The sequence below is a fragment of the Astatotilapia calliptera genome, chromosome 23, assembly GCF_964374335.1.
Source record: "Astatotilapia calliptera chromosome 23, fAstCal68.1, whole genome shotgun sequence".
NCBI lineage: Eukaryota > Metazoa > Chordata > Actinopteri > Cichliformes > Cichlidae > Astatotilapia > Astatotilapia calliptera.
In genome coordinates this window covers 2,394,580-2,404,470 of record NC_137443.1, presented here as the reverse complement: position 1 = coordinate 2,404,470, position 9,891 = coordinate 2,394,580, and the positions used below count along the sequence as shown (strand labels likewise).

The 9,891-nt window shown below is 39.2% G+C and overlaps 1 long non-coding RNA gene across 2 annotated transcripts; it reads left to right on the top strand.

Annotated features, from left to right (window-relative positions):
* Nucleotides 1-277: 277 nt before the first annotated feature.
* On the top strand, nucleotides 278-8,880 carry LOC113016354 (uncharacterized). Of its 2 annotated transcripts, none has more exons than XR_013905154.1 (4): nucleotides 278-686; nucleotides 5,633-5,813; nucleotides 5,897-6,065; nucleotides 8,262-8,880. It is a non-coding gene; the product is annotated as an uncharacterized LOC113016354 (long non-coding RNA). The 2 variants fall into 2 exon arrangements; XR_013905153.1 differs by lacking the exon at nucleotides 278-686 and adding an exon at nucleotides 1,775-2,017.
* Nucleotides 8,881-9,891: the final 1,011 nt, after the last annotated feature.

Here is a 9,891-nt window from a genome sequence, read left to right as displayed (position 1 = left end):
AACACTTAAAACAACTGACACAGCACATCTCCCCACAATAGTCAGTTTGTATGACAAACCAAATCTGGGAGTGGCTGATGCATTCATCTACATGCTGCAGAGAGGTTATACTTCCATCTAGACAGTAACAGCTGCTAGGCTTTTTTGATTTCTTAAGTGCGATTCGGCCATTTGGTGATGCACAAATACATCAGAGATAAGCAGGAGCAGGAGTACAGCACAGATGTGTTGGATTTTGTGGAGAGGTATGGGAGAAATCCCAGATGTGAACAGGCCAGAGAGATGGTGATGTTGATGTGATGTGGGGAAGTACCAGTACCTGTGGGGGGACACTCCCACTAGGTTTAAATCTGGGACTCCCCACCATTTGACCTTAGAACTGAAGAAGCTTCTCGGATGAGAGGTGAAACGTCTTCAAGCAACTTAAAGAAGTCCAGACGCTTTTCTTTGCAAGCTCCTTAGACTACGATGACCTGAATGAATGAAGTCACTTTGAATGCGTTGTGATTGTTGGTGCTAGACGCAGTGTTGCCAACTCCTCAGTAAGGAAAATCGCTATTGGCTGTGCTAAAAGTCGCTAGAAGTCGCTAAATGACGTCATCGCCTAATTTGCATAATTGGTCATGCTAATGTAATTGTAACCTGCGTTGTTGGAGAGAGGAATAACATCGTGGAAGAGACATAAGGTGAGTAAAAAACGTCTTAAACGAATTTAGAATTTATTTAGAACTACAAATTATTATTAAATTTCTTTAATTTATTACAATTATTATTTTTTAATAATGTCACAATTCCAACCCTGCTCCTTTATCCGGGCCTGGACCGGCAAAAGTGACCCGAGATTGGCACTCTGGTGGAGTTAATTTGTGTGTAGGCTATGTGTGTTTATAAGTAGTTTTAAACCTTGTGATCCACAAAACAGCATAACAGTAAAAGAAGAACAGACTGTGTTACAGTCAGTGCGGAGCAGCGACTTTGCTCATAAGCGATTCATTTGCAGTTTGGACGCACGGGTGTGAACATCTCCTGCCCTGATAGCGTGTTGAGCTGGGGGAGGACCATCCTCCGCCCGTGAGCGCTTTGGAACGGGCGAGGTGCCCACGGCAGCACCGCTGCTTGTTGAGAGTGAAAGCGATACGCGCTTTCACGTCAAAAAGTCGTCATAAATAAGTCTCCAGTAACACCAGAAAAAGTCGCCAGATTTGTCGCTAGTCGCTTTTTAGAAAAAAAGTCGCTAAGGGGCTCTGAAAACTCGCTAAATATAGCGACAAAGTCGCTAAGTTGGCAACACTCGCCAGACGGGCTGGTCTGAGTATTTCAAAAGCTGCTGATCCGCAATAACTGTCCCACCAAATGAGGTGACCGTAGATGCACAGCTTGTTACAGGAGAGGGCGGCAAAGACAAAGAAACTAAAAGCACGCAGGCCGTGACGTGACGAAAAAGAAATAGAGCTCTTGCTCCGCATCTGTAATGTCATAATAAAAGGCGCGCATCGTCTGCGCCAGCGCGTCGACGTTTCAAAACATTCACATGGACAATGAATGAAGGCACCACCATTATTACCGTGTTATGAAGTTCCGTTAACCGTCCCGCCTATGAGCCGATGAGGAACCGTCCAATCAGGCCGTCTCCTCCTCTTTGGAAAGAACCTCTGATCTTCACGAGCTGTGGATTCATCCGAGAGGCTTTTTTAAACTGAGAGGAGGCTCGCCTCACGGTGACTGCGCGACGTTTCTAACGAAAGTCATCCCCGTGTCTGGCTCCCTCTTTCATCCTGTAACAGGTTAAAAACGGAAATACAAACTCGAATTACTTTTGAAAACGAGCGGGAACTGCCAGTAAATGCATCACATGCTTGAAATCACGCGTGGAGGCGACATTTTATTTTTTCTTTCTTTTCTTTTCCTTTTTTTGGCTGTTTTTCGGGGGGATTTTCAGCTCGAGTCGTTTAGAAAATGTGATGCCACGCACTGAACAGCAGGAGGAAGGTGTGCTACGGTTTTAATCTCATTTGACGTAAGTTTTTATATTTATCTATTTAATTATTTTGTGTTTTTGCTTGCTTTTTGTTATTCAGACATCATTGTCACAGTTCTGGCTTTGGTTCCGTTTTTTCAGGCTGCAGGCGGCTTACTGTATCCCTGACATATAGATATTGTGAAAAGGCTCCATGCAGCTTTTTCCATAAACAGGCTCAAACATCACATCAATAAAATGTCACGCAGGAAAATCAGCAGGGGAGCAGGAAAAATAGGCAAAATCTGTAATATTATTTTCTTTGAATATTCTAATTATGACCTACATGGAGTATATCAGTATCTCGGGAAGGGTGGGAGAGGCATCATTTATTTTGCTGCTGGACAAGCATAACATGCTCAAATAGAAGCTGTAAACATGTAATCAGTGTTGATTGTACTCTACCGGAGTACTCGAAGCGCTCTATACAACACGCCACATTCACACAAGCACTATCTTCTATGCTTTTTAAGTGCTTTCTAACTACCATGCACACACATGGTGTTTTGTATTCTGATCGATACAACTTGGAGTTGATATCTTGCGCAAGGATATTTGGTATATGCCAAATATCCTTGCGCAAGATATCGCTTGTTTCATCCAGTTTCATCATAATAAAACTAATGAATTAGTCCTATCTCCAGTCATATATTTTCTTAATTTTGCTTTCCCAGTTCTAAAAAAAAAAAAATCAAACAAACAAACAGACAAAAATAAAACAATGTAAGGGGGTATAAGATATTTTTAGTTTTATACATAAGGACTGCACCTAATGATATATTTTTAAATTTCAGAATAATTAGTTTAGGGGTAACTTGTCAAAAACCAGATGTGCAATAAATCTCCAGCTCTGCCGTGTGTCAAAATAAACACTGAACCCACGGGGAAGCCACTGAGCTGAATACAGCTCAAAACAAAATCGAGATATAATTAGTCACTTCTAATATTTGAATTTGAAGTGACTAATTTTGTCTAATTCTTGTTCAGTAACAGCTTGAGCTGCACAGTCAAGGATGATGTAAGGGTGGGAGGGACATGTTTCAGATTTCTGTATTTGGCCAGTCCACCCTCCCGGATTATTTCAGTCTTCAACACAGCCTACAGAAAAAATTTAGGTGATAAGTTTGCTTTGTATTGCGTTTTAAAGGGACACCTGATATGAGTCTCTCTGACCAACTCTGCAATGCCTGTGCAACTGGAAATCTATTAGAAATCATAACTTTACTGCAAAATGGAGCTGATGTAAATATTAAAAATGTGTTTAATAGGACTGCAATACAGGTAAGTAATAAAAACCGTTTGAACTGGCTTTTTTCCAAAGTGATTTTAAACATATTTGGACGATTTCAGTCTGTTTTGCTTGCTAGCAGCTTGATTTACTTCCTTGTTTTAGTGCTTTGTGTTAGAGGCTGAGGCCTCCTCACATGTGCTCTTCAAATATCCACCAGCTTCGATAATGTCATCATTATACTGAATACAATCGTCTCAGATCGATGTAAATATTTTTTGAAGTGCAGAAATCTGTATGTGGCAGTTATAAGTTTGGACTCTCCAAAATAGATTTAAGTGTAGTGAAAAAGATGAACAGTTTACCAAAAGTCTAAAAAGCTGAAATTCATGATTTACTATCAGATTTTAATACATTTATAGATTAATATAAATACATATGTATGTGCATGAGTGTGTTTTATGGAGTAATAAGATGTTCTGTTATCACTTCCTTAGTTTCACAATTTCTTTTTCAAATGCAGATTTTGTACTTGACTCAGAAAGAGCTGTAGTTTTTTTTTTTATCACATGAAGTAAAGAATAAACTTGTGTTCATATTATTGTAATTAAGAGAAATCAGCAAATCCGAGACAACATTAAAGTCTGAAATTGTCAATGGAGCTGAGGAGCAGCAAAATGGTGGTGTTAAGGAAATGGTGAGTGAGGGTGTTAGCTGTTAAAAAGAACCTGGATTTATTCAGATGTACATTTTTTGCTTTAGGACAAAATATATAAATTGTTCAAGTCTCTTAATTTTACAAGAAGCGGAAAATAAAGAATAAGTATTTACTGGTTTATGGTTGTGGGCAGAGGTCTGAACAGATCCTTTATGTATCTATCCAACACCATGTTTGGGGAAAAAAAGTCTTAGTCTGAGTTTTGTTTTTGTTTGTTTTAGTGATAACTTTTTAAGTAGCAGCTGCATTTCATCATAAAGTAGGGCACAGAAAAGAAAGCAGAGTCGTGAAGCATGAGGCACACAGACAAAGGACCCGCCCATGTCTACAGCAAACAAGGAAAAAGGAAAAAGGGCTGCTTCCCACATTCTAACACACACGCACAATCACATACGCACATGCTCGCGTATCAACATTCCACTGAACAAATGTATTCATTATTGTATTACTTTTCTTGTGTATAAATAAAGACAAATGCAAGAACAGAGCATGCACATCACAGGGCCCCCACTTTGGTGTGAGCGCTCTGCCCTGCAAGTAAAAACTGCAGCGTGTGTGTTTCTACTCTCTGACTCTAAGCTGAAGAAGTGTCTTTAGAATAAATCTCTTGACACTACAAAAACAGAATTTTCCATTTTTTATGCTCGTGTCAAATATAAGTTACTAGAAAAATATTGAAAAAATGAAGAAAAAAACAACAATTCGATGCTTAATTAATTTCCTGCTATTAAAGATGATATCACTGAAAAAAATTACATTTGAAAACCAAACAAGATTTTGAAATCCATACATATCTAGTTTAATTGCTTGCTTGCTTGATTAAAATTAATTCTTCCAGGATGGAGTTACCTTTAAGAGCAAACCTGTTCAGAAAGGCAAATAATCATGTGCAGCAGTTTGACCAGAAGGCCTGTTTTTAGCGGAGGTAGCGAAGACATTTAAGTGGGAACTCCAGTCTCATGAAAATGAACCAATGGGCTGCTGTCAGTGCTTGTTAGGCCTGTGCGCAGCGAACCAAAAGTCCGTCAGCCCAACGTGAAAAATGCCCGGTTTGCCAGATTAGCAGCCCGTGCCCTGCTTGGATCTGATTTTAAACGTGCTTTTTTGTTGTTGTTTTTGCTCGTGCACTGTCTGCGTGTCACACGAGGTTTAATATGAACGATCGTATTGGGTGCAGGCCTACAGCTGAACGGTCCACTCAGAGAGGAAGCTCCTCCTCGTTGACCGCTCATCCAACATATCGTGTGCTCGCGAGTTCATAATTATGCATAGTAACTTTGAAATTCATACATGCTGACATGCACGAGTCCAGACGAGCTGGTGAAGATGTTTTTCACCTATCTGTATGACGCAGTCCTTACCTGTGTGCCACCAATAGAAACAGGTCCGCTGATGCTGCTGTCCAATGGCAGGCGCAGATTTTCCCTGTGACGACAAGAAACGTCAGGAGGAGAGGCGGGGCCAATGCGGGGCCAATGAATTAATAGCAATACACTTATTGAGCATTAAATGCATTAAATTGGGATTTGGTGTCATGGGATGAATTTAATATTTAAATATAAAAATGATAATCGCCAGGCACACCCTGGGCAGCTCCTTAAAGCTTCTTCTTCTCCTAAATTATCTCCCGCATCCATCCTCTCTCTCCCTCCATGCTGTGTGTGTGCAGGTAGTGAAGTTGGGGGACTCCCGGGTCATTGAGACTCTGCTGCAAGCGGGGGCAAATCCGAATGTGCCAGATCCCTCCTGCGGTCTCACCGTGACCCACGATGCCGCTCGTGAAGGATTCGTGGATTCTGTGCGCGTGCTGCTAAACTATGGGGCCGACGTTAACATCGCAGATGAAAGAGGTACGGAATTAAATGATTTGATTTACTTCTGTTTTGTTTTCTTCTCGCACCTGGTTTTGATTGACTTATAACTCCATATGAAGGTAACCTTCCGCTGCACCTGGCCGCCAGTAAGGGTCACCTGGAGGTTGTCAGGCTGCTCATTGGATACACCGAGAATCGCGGCGTACGCAACAATGACGGACTCACCGCCGAGCAGCTCGCGCGCGGCAATGGCCACACGGACACAGCCACGTTCATCCAAAACCATCAGTGAGTGGATCAAACTGCACCTTACACGAGAAGAGTTTCTGCTCCCAAAATAATATGGGAGGGATTTTTCCTGAGCCCAGTTAAGTCAAAAACACAAAATAAAGGAACAAAACAAAAGTTTTAGTGTAGTGTGTGTGTGTGTGTGTGTGTGTGTGTGTGTTTAGCAATAAAGAGCCATGTAAAAGATGTAGGCTAATTATTTTACATGTCAGTACAGTGGTTTGTGCTCTGAATATTTTGTAGTTTTGTGAGTTTTAAGGCTTCAGGCGTGAGTTTGTTTTTTCTTGTTCTGTTAGTTTTTGTAATTCTGACCTTATTGGTTTAATTATGAATGACCTAAAATGACATTAGTGGACAAATTCCAGCTGCTGGAGCATAACAGTGAGATGTAAAAATTATGTCACGTCAATAACACACATAATGGTCTTAATTTTTTTTTCATCTTTTCAACACTAAAAGATACATATTGAAAAATAAAAAATAAAATTCAGTTAAATTTAATAATAAATAACACAGGGATAAGTGGTCGTGGATAGAGTGAAACTATTGTTTCTATCAGCTTACATATAGACTTAATAATAATAATAATAATAATAATAATAATAATAATAATGGATTGCATTTATGCTGAAGCACTATAATCTTTCATTTGTTTCTAGAACCTTTGTGAAACTAAATGAGCAGATTACTGTCTGTGGCCACAACATGTGCTGTGTGTTTAAATCTGTTGCATTTGAGTCATCTTACTTTGCTATTACATTAACAAATGAAATCAAATTTGTATTCTGTTTTTCTTTAATATTTAGGTGACATTTACAGTCACCTAAGTACAGTTGTGCTTTCACATGTTTACTAAGCAGAAGTTAGGAAGTAAAGCCATAAGATTTACACTACAGAGAGTAGTGCAAGGAGCAATTTTATACTTATTAAACCAGTATGCACCTTTACAGGCTACACAATGAATTTAAGGATAATGTTTACATGTTAATAGTCAAATCGTTAAAATCTGTCAATAGACTCTGAGGAAACACACTGAGCTTTCTGAGGCCCGTCCATTGTGTGCCACAAAACAGCGTTTCTGAATGTAAAGGAAACATAATGCTGCTGTCACCTTTTCTATAAAATTATCTAAATATTATTTTCCAGTTCACAGATTGAACTGGTTTGTTTGTTTCTTGTGTTTCGTCAGCGAGGCTTTGAACTCTAATAAAGCGCCTCTTTTTGATACTCAGCTCGAAACATTTAACCGAAAGTGAAACTTAAAATCTTTCGCGTGCAGTTTGAAATTAAACGACCGTCTTGTTGTTCAGTTTTCAATAGCAAATAATTACACCGAGCTTGTAATAACCCAGTGGTGATACTGTTGTTTAACTTATTCATTACCGGAATTAGAATTATTGCAACCTGTATTTGAAGTGTGTCAGCCTGAACTCGCGAGCTTTGTTTTTATGTCAATTCGTTATTAGAGGAAACCGGAGGTCGCTGTGTTAAAGCTTCTTTCTGAAATCATCTCCAATCAGATTCCAGTCAGACGTCAGCTCATCGTTAATGAGCATGCGCATACGCCGCATCTTCTTTAGTTTTTTTTTTTTCTCAGACAGGACCGGACAGCTGAACCTGCAACAGAGCGAGCGCGATTTTGACTTCACCTCAGGTCTCCGCCACCACAAAGTCCTCGATATGCGTGGGTTTTTGTTTGTTTTGGGGGGTGTAACTTTAGATTGTGTCTGGGTGCATATGGAAATAAAACGCACACTGCTGACAAAGCTTTCCTTTATGGCACAAAAGCAATAATTAAAAGACTCTCACGTGACCGCACATGAGAAGCGAAAAATGCCCACCTTAGAGGAGCCTAGGCAAGAATCGATCAATCCGAGACAAATGACAGCGTTGTGGAGGATGTAAGCGGGCTGAGCTACAGCGCAACGAACAGTTTAAAGGTGACAAACCAGTTTTTCTTTTGCTTCGGAACAAACAGAGGTTTCAATGTCAGTTAAAATTTATCCCAGGGTTAAAATCAAATTTGCGCTCATGCCTCGTGGAGCTGACGACACAGTGAAAATGTTTAACTTTTATAGACTGTAAAACACATTGCAGTTCCACTTATTTTATAATTTTTCAGGTCTAATTTTAGTTAGTATGCATGGATGCAGAGGTTAAATATGTGCCATGAACTTCCACATTTTTCTCCCACAGCTAAGAGGAAGGATGTGATTAAGAGAGCCTGGAGTCTGTTTGGAAAGCAACTTCTTCTTCTGATCTTTTGTTTCCCGAACTTTTTTGCCGGACATTGAACACGTCTATACGTTAAAAACAATAATTAGCGCTACAAAAACTAAAGAACAAAAATCTGGGATTTATATTCACAGTCTGGTGGAAAGAATACTTTGCAACACTTGCTTACTAAATGAGAGAATGTGACTCTTTCATATGGTTATTGAAAAACTGTGAAGCTGAGTGCATAAAAGTGTTTTTCATTGTTATTTTTATGCATTTACCAAACTAATACCTTACATACTGTGAAACATTGCTTTCACATTCACCATTAGGTGCATCTACACACTTCCGACACAGTCACATAAACATTAACTTCTTTTTGATGCTGCATTTTGTTTGATGGTGTTATGTTCTGGTCATCAATGAAAGCTCTCAGAAAACCCCTGGCACCTTTGTGTCTGGGCTAACATTTATCTAAAGCTTCAAAGTTAGTACAAAGTTATGTTGTACCAAACAGCAAGCATCAAAGTGTATCATCTAATTGTAACCTACGGTCTTCTGTTTTTTGTGCACGCAAATAAATCACACGTGAAATTTTCTTCTTCTGTATTGTCTGTTTTATTATTTTCCTTTAGCACATCACAGTCATATTTACTCTTACCAACAAGAAAAGGTTTTGCAAATAACCATTAACACACATAATTTATCATATAAGAAAAGTTTGCTCTTTAAATCTTTAGTAGGTTTTTTTTTTAATCCAAAGAATTCCTGTGAGTTTGGTTATCTTAATTAGAAGCCGTCACTCTGGATTGTGACTAAGCAAAACTTTGTGCAGGCGTGCTGAACGGACATGATTCACTTTCCAGCGTTGGGTGTGTTCAGGGATTTCAACACATCCCGTTATAAGTGAAACGCTGAAGCAACGCCACATAGTATCACACTCACAGATGTACACATACAGTATGGTACATTTGTTATTTTTTGCATATTTGTCACAGTAAAAAAGTTTCAGATGAAAAACATTTTAATGTTGGATAAATATAACCTGGGTAATTACAAAATGCAGTCACTTCATTTATAAGGGGGAAAAAAGGCTCTCTATGGTGGCCCTGAGAGGCCAAACGGACTGCAACTTAAGAAAACACTTGCAAAAGGAAAAATGCTGCAAAAAGAAAAACGTTTGCAAAAAGAAAAATGCTGCAAAAAGGAAAACACTTGTAAAAAGAAAAATGCTGCAAAAAGAAAAATACTGCACAAAGAAAAACGCTGCAAAAAGAAAAACACATCCAAAAAGAAAAACGCTGCAAAAAGAAAAACACATCCAAAAAGAAAAACGCTGCAAAAAGAAAAACGCTGCAAAAAGAAAAATGCTGCACAAAGAAAAACGCTGCAAAAAGAAAAATACTGCACAAAGAAAAACGCTGCAAAAAGAAAAACACTTGTAAAAAGAAAAACGCTGCAAAAGCACACACAACACAACGGAAATGTTTCTGTGGAGACAATAACGGGACGGACCAGTTGCTCGAACCAAAACATGCTAACAAGTGCACTGGGGCTGTGTCCCAATTAAGAGACTGCACGCTTGAAGTACGCGCACTACGCGTACTAT